Source organism: Phascolarctos cinereus, unplaced genomic scaffold, assembly GCF_003287225.1.
Source record: "Phascolarctos cinereus isolate Bilbo 61053 unplaced genomic scaffold, phaCin_HiC Scaffold_5;HRSCAF=322, whole genome shotgun sequence".
In the NCBI taxonomy this organism is placed as follows: domain Eukaryota; kingdom Metazoa; phylum Chordata; class Mammalia; order Diprotodontia; family Phascolarctidae; genus Phascolarctos; species Phascolarctos cinereus.
Window position 1 is genome coordinate 310426605 of NW_027555958.1, and position 7369 is coordinate 310433973.

A 7369-nucleotide genomic window follows, 5' to 3' on the forward strand; every position below is an offset into this window, starting at 1 on the left:
AGGAAAAAATACCCATATAAATTAGATTATGGAGAAGTAGGCAGGAATACGTGGATTTGTAAGTTAATTCTATGAAATTTTCAAAGAACAGTTACCTTCAATTTTACATACATTGTTTGAAAAAATCTTGATACCCAACATAAGTAGAGACAAGCAGAGAAAAAAGACTATATACCAATATCCCAAACAAACACTAATAAATACTGAATAAAATATTATCAAAAAGGGTATAGAAACATATTAAAAATTGTGCCCTCTTACCACTCTGTCCTAGTCGCCTTCTCATCCTGGAAGAAGACTCCCTCCTTGTGGCCTCTTTCTTTGATTGACAGCTCTTCCTAGAAGTCCATTTCAACTAGAGTGCCCATGTCCATCAAGTTTATTTCTTCCTTCCTCTCTGGGTTCTGTTCCTGACTCTCTTGACTTCTGCCATGCTTCTGTGCAGGTAAGTACTCTTCACATGGCCACTAGTGGGCTTTCTTTTAAGTGCTTTCTTCTCCAGGTAGAAGGTAAGCTACCTGAGCTCAGGGACTGTCTTTCCTTTTCTTTGTATTTTTAATCCAAGCTCTTACACTGTATCAGGCACAAAGTAAGTGCTTAATAAATGCATATTGAATTGTCTTTTTGATTTGACCAGAATGGATTAACATTCAAAACTGAGGTTCAATATTAAGAAAACATAGTAAATCACATTAATTATAAAAACAATAAATAAGATAGTGTCAGTTGCAGAAAAACTTTCAACATGGTAAACAATCCCTTTTCTAGCTAAAAACACTTGAAATATATAAAAATAGAGCTTTTCTTAATATGGTAAACCATATATATCCAAAACAAAGAGCAGACATTATCTATAATAGAGTCGCATGAGGCCTTTTCAATAAGCTCCAAAATAAAACAAAGATGTCCCTTATAATCAATCATTTTATATAGTTCTAGAAATACATGCTGTAGCAAGAAGATAATGAAAAATTAAAGGAATAAGTATAGACAAAGAAGAAACAAAATTACTACTTTTGAAAGTTTTGAAAGAAACTTGATAGTTTCTTAGAAGACCATATAGATAAAACTAAAAAGTTAAACAAAATTATTAGTAACTTCAATAAAGTAACAGGATACAAAATAAATCTACAAAAGTCATTCTTTCTATGTATTGCCTCTTCTCTCTCTCTACCCCTCGCCCTAAAAGTAAAAGGGATTAAAAAAAAAAAAAGAAATCCCGGTGCGCCACATGGTTCGCGTTCGCAGCGGCAGCAGCGGCCGAGGCTCCGGCGGGATACGCCGCGCTGTTTCAGGCAGCCCGTGCTGCCTGGCCGAGGCCGGGCCGGGGCCGCGAGTGGCCGCCCCCTCAAGCCCCGGGCGAGGACCGCCGGCGTGGCCCCGGGCCGAGGGCGTGGCCATGGCGGACAGCGGCCGAGGGAGCGCCGGGGCTAGCGCGGGCGGCGGCGGCAGGGGCGGCGCCGGCGGCTCCGGGCAGGCCTCGGCGGCCTCGGCCTCGGGGGGCGCCGGCGCCGGCGTTACCAACCCGGCTTCGCCGCCGCCCGGGGACTCGCAGCTCATCGCGCTCATAGTGGAGCAGCTCAAGAGCCGCGGCCTGTTCGACGGCTTCCGCAGGGACTGCCTCGCCGACGTCGACACCAAGCCAGCTTACCAAAATCTAAGACAGAAAGCAGACAACTTTGTGTCAACTCATCTGGACAAGCAGGAGTGGAACCCAGCAATGAACAAAAACCAGTTGAGAAATGGGCTGAGACAGAGTGTGGTTCAGTCAGGAATGCTGGAAGCTGGAGTGGACAGAATTATTTCACAGGTAGTGGAACCAAAGCTAAACCACATCTTTAGGCCACAGATAGAGCGAGCAATTCATGAGTTCCTGGCTGCACAGAAGAAAGAAGACACTATCCCAGCTCCCCCTCCAGAGCCTGAAAATCAGGATCCACCTGCTCCTTCTCAGGATTCCTCTTAAGCCTTTTTTTCTTATGCCTTTGATGACAGCTGCTAAAAATTCCATGTAATTGAGAGTGAATAAGCTTATTCAACTTGACAAGACTGCAGCCTCATAATGAAGATCGTCAAAGATTGTAGAGCCTTCAGATTTCATTCCTTAGTGAGAGCAGTGTAACAGTTTGAAGGGGGGAAATGCAGTTTGCCAGTAGAGAAACTGACCTTTATAATGGGACCTTTATAATCCTTAAGAAAGCTATTGAATTGATAGGTGGAAGGACTGAATCCTTACAGGCACTCAGGAAGTTGCTTAGAACTTCTGCCTTTTATGTAAGTTTTAGGGAAAAGGGTGGGTAGTACATGTTGTAGGGGTTTTGTTACTTTGACGTGGGAGGGATTTGAATTGATTTATTAAATGTTATTTTCACTTTTCTAATAAAATTTTTTAAACATAAAAAAAGAAATTCCATTCAAAATTACTATGAAATGCATAAAATATATGGGAATCTATTTTTAAAGACATACACAGGAATTGTATGAATTTAGCTATAAAAATCTTTGCAGAAAAAAACTAATTTGAGAGGAATTCATTGTTCATGACTGGGTTATATGAATATAATAAAATTTATAATATATCATTTTGAATGCATACAAATTTATCTATGAAAAAATCTTCTGTGATCTGTATATTTGTTTGGTCAAGAATTCTTTTGCTACTCACAGTTGTGGAAGAGCTTTCTATTCTTCCTAATTTGCTTACAATATGACATTTTATAATATAATTTTGTTAAGAGTAGGTAATCTAAGCCTAATTCCTCTCAGATTGCTTTTTAATTTCCCCAGCAGTTTGTGTTGAATAGTGAATCTTACCCCAGTAGTTTTTGTCCTAGGGTTATTAAACACTTTGCTACTAAGTTCAGTGGTTTTTGAACACACAAAGATGATGCAGCTGGAGTAAAAAGGGAAAGAGCTAATGGGGGGGGAAGATAAAAGAATCACAGAATTTGAGAATGAGAAGAGATCTTGGTAGCTATATACTTCAACCTATACAACAAATAAGTCTCCATCATAACATACTCAACAGTAACCATCCAGATTCCCCAGGAAAGGGAATCTACCATTGCAATCAGCCCATTCTGCTTTTGGACAGCCCTAATTTTTTTTTTCATCACATCAAATTTAACGTAGCCCTTTTGGAACTTCATTTTATTACTCCTAGTTACACCCTCCAGACCAAACAGAATAAATCCCTCTTCTGACTAGAGCCTCCTGAGGCAAATATTGGTGGAAAATTGCTGTGATAAAATCTGCTATCCAAAATATATTGATAATTCATTCTTATATGTAGGAATGAGAATTATTACTTAATAGATAAATAAATGGTTGGACAATATGAACAAGTAGTTTTCAAAAGGAAACAAAAAGCAGATAAAAAAAGCAATTGTTGATGAACAGCCATATTTTTAATTTAATATTTTAATTTTCCCCAATTACATATAAAAACAATTTTTAGCATTCATTATTTTTTATTTTTTAGTTCCAAATTCTCTCCCTCTTTCCCTTTTCTCCCACCCCCCTCCCATCGAAAAGGCAAACAATCTGATATGGGTTATACATGTGCAGTCATGCAAAACGTATTTCCATGTTACTCACATTGTGAAAGAAAACAGACAAAAAAAGAAAGTAAAGAAAAAGTATGCTTTGATCTGCATTCAGACTTCCATCAGTTCTTTCCTGGAGATGGATAGCATTTTTTATCATAAATCTGTTTGGACTGTATTACTAAGAATAACTAAGTCATTCACAGTTGATCATCATACAATATTGCTCTTACCATATACAATATTTTCCTGGTTCTTCTCACTTCATTTTTCAACAGTTTATGTAAGTCTTTCCAAGTTTTTTTCTGAAAGCATCCTGCTCTTGACTTACAGCACAATAATATTCAGTCACAATCATATACAACAACTTGTTCATGCATTCCCGTATTGATGGACATCCCCTCAAATTCCAATTCTTTGCCACCACTAAAAGAGGATCCAAATCACTAACAGCAAGAGAAACACAAATTAAAACAACTGTGAGGCTTCATCTCATATCCAGAAAATTGACAAAGTTGATTAGATAAATTCAGTGTTGTAGAGTCAATGAGAAAAATGCATATTAACACACTGTTGGTAAAACTTTGAATTGTTTAAAATGCTCCTATAAATAATTTGAATTTATTCAAGAAAAGTAACAACACTAAATGCTTTTTGATTTGTTGATTCCCCCAACCTACCAAGTAGGTCCAATATATGTTAAAATGTTCATAACAGCACTTTTTGTAGTAGCAAACATTGGAAGCAAAGGAGTATCCATTGATTGGGGAATGACTGAACAAATTGTGTTTCATGAATTGGATAGAATATTACTGCACAGCCAAAACAATGAAATACAAGGAATTCAGACAAAAATGGTAAGACTTGTGTGAAAAAATGGTGAATAAATTAAACAAAATAAGGGGAGCAATGGGTACAATGACCACACCAAAGTAAATGAAGAGTGAAAGGAAGCTGAACTCTGAGTAATATCAGTGACCAATCAATCCTAGTGAAAGGAGCATAGATCCAAAGCTGGGAAGGACTTCAGAGTTCCCCTAGTCCCAAACCGTCCTTTTACAGATTATAAGACTGAAACTCAGAGAGATTGATATGACTGGTTTCAAATCACAGAGCTAGTAAGTGGCAGAGCTGAGAAAATGAAACATACCACCTGCCTCTGCACAGGAGGAAGGAACTAGGCAGACCTGTGTTGTATAAGCCTGTCGGATACAATAACTGCATTGGCTATTTTTGCTCGATTTCTTTATTATATAACCATGGAACTCGATGATGGAGGGGAGGGCATAGTAAAAAATGACTGACACAGAAACAAAAGATACCAAAAAAAAAATTCAATTAAAAATGAGACCTTGAAATAAAGTCATTAAGTCAAAATGTTATGTAGAAATCAGAAGTGAATGCATTTCTAAAGGGATATGGATACATGAAAATATATTACTGCAGTAAAAATCAAGAAACTAGCCATAAGCAGGTTAGGCAAGGGAAGAGGAAATGTTTTTCTCTAGTCACATCCTCCATGAAGTCTTTCCTGAACCCTACTCCCAAACTTGTTAATAATCTTTCCTTGTTAGACTTACCTAGCATTTTATTTTCTTTCTCTCCAAGGTACTTTTACATTATTTTTCATTATAATCACCTTGGTACAACACAACCTTCTGCTAGAGCATAAGCTCCATAAGAGCAAGAACTGTGTTTCATAAAGGTGCTACGCTACTATTCAGTCTCGCTGTATGACCCTACACTCAGTAGGTTCATTCAGCCAGCTAAGTTGATGTCAAATTGTACTGATCAATCCAGAAAGTCTTTCTAGAGGACAGAAGATTTAAGAACTATTTTAACGGTGAAAGAGGATAGTATATACTAGGTACTTCACTAATGGACAAAGAATGAATGGATGATTGTTCAATTTTCACATGACCATTGTTGTCCTGTCAATGTTTATGCTGATGTATATGTATATACACATATATATGCACACACACATACATACACACATGCATACACATATACACACATGTATCTATACACACATTATGTATATGCGTACATATGTGTGTATATATTATACACACACCATATATATATATATATGTATATATATATATATATATATATATATATATATATAGTGTGTGTGTGTGTGTATATGTATATACACATTCATTTAAGAATAATTGAACATTCACTGCTTACCATTATAGTAACTAGTGATCTTGTATAAAATGAAAATTCAGCATAGGTCAGAAAATTTCTATGGCATATTTTCATTCACTTGGGTCTTACTGCATCTGCCATCAGAGTTCATGCTTTGTTTATGTTTTTATTTATTTTTTTTATTTCCCTCAAAAGCTGGTGTGAAATTTAGGTCATTTGGGAATAGTAATTATTTATATTTGAGTTGACACTTGAAGCTTTTCCAACATCATCAAACAGACTGATAGCATCAATATAGGGCTATTAAGCCCCATTATCTGGAGATGTGCTATTAGTAATCAACAGATACTGATATTTCCTAAATAAGAAAGTATATAAAAACAAAAGAGTAAATTGGCAAATATTAGAAGGGCTGTTTTGAGGACAAGCACATTAATGTGTTGTTAGTTGAGCTGTGAATTGGTCCAACCATTCAGAAAACAATTTGAAATAATAATAGAAAAATCACTAAACTGTGCATACCCTTTTGTACAATGATAACACTACATAACATTTACCAGAAGAAGGTCCAAGATAAAGGCCCCATAGATATATAAATACCTGTCATAGCACTTTTTGCAATGGCAAAGAACAGGAAACAAAGAGGATGCCCATTGACTGGGGAAATGGGTGAACAAATTGTGGTATGTGAATGGAATGGAATGTGACTCTAACATAAATGATGAATGTTATGAATTCAGGAAAACTTATATGAACTGACGCAAAATAAAGCAAGTAAAACCAGGAAATCAAATTATACAATACCAACAAGTGTAAAGGAAAACTCTGAAAGACTTTGAAACTCTGAGTAATTCAGTGACCATCATCACTTAAGAGGACTAAGAGAAAATCATGGATAAATCCCCTTGGCAAAGATGGTGAACTATAGCTGGGAAATGAGATGTATATTCTCAGACGTGGCGAGTGGATTGATTTGCTTTGCTTAACAGTATTTCTTTATAATGTGGAGGAGGTAGAAAGTGATACTGATGTAAACATGCTTTGCAAAATTTCAAAAAGCACCATGAAGATGTGTGTATGTATACATGTAAATGTATATATATATGTGTGTGTGTGTGTGTGTGTGTGTGTGTGTTAGTAAGAGAATCAATAAAATATTTATTTGATTTTTAAAAGAAAACAAAGGATGTCTCAAAATTTTATTTTAAATCACATAGAAACACTATCTAACAACTAGAAAAAAATTAGAAATCCACAATTTAAAAGAGTTAAGGAGACTAACCATTATTCAAAGCTAAGATTTCCTAGTCAAGTGCCATTATTCAGGTTTCAGAATCTCCCAAACGGGTCAGAGGTGTGGGGTAGAAGTCCAGGGAGGTGTAGAAAAGGATAGTTTTGGTGTAACGGGTATATTTTAGCTGAAAAGCAGCTCAGCACGTCTTAGGGTGAAGAAAATCACCCAGTCCTAGAAATGAGAATAAGAAGAAAGGTAACCACTCAAGATTATTATTAAAACATCCAGAAGACATTACTAGTGTTAGCATTATGGGCTAGGTTTTTTTTTCTCTCTCTTGGAATTCTCATCCTTTTTCTTAATATCTTCAAACTTGTTGGCCAAGTTCCATGTTTCATAGTTCTAAACCACATCAGGTTGTGTTGGGATGCCT

The 7369-nt window shown here is 36.4% G+C and overlaps 1 pseudogene; it reads left to right on the forward strand.

Annotated features, from left to right (window-relative positions):
• Positions 1 to 1231: 1231 nt before the first annotated feature.
• On the forward strand, positions 1232 to 2340 carry LOC110211877 (biorientation of chromosomes in cell division protein 1 pseudogene; annotated as a pseudogene).
• The last annotated feature ends 5029 nt before the right edge of the window (positions 2341 to 7369 follow it).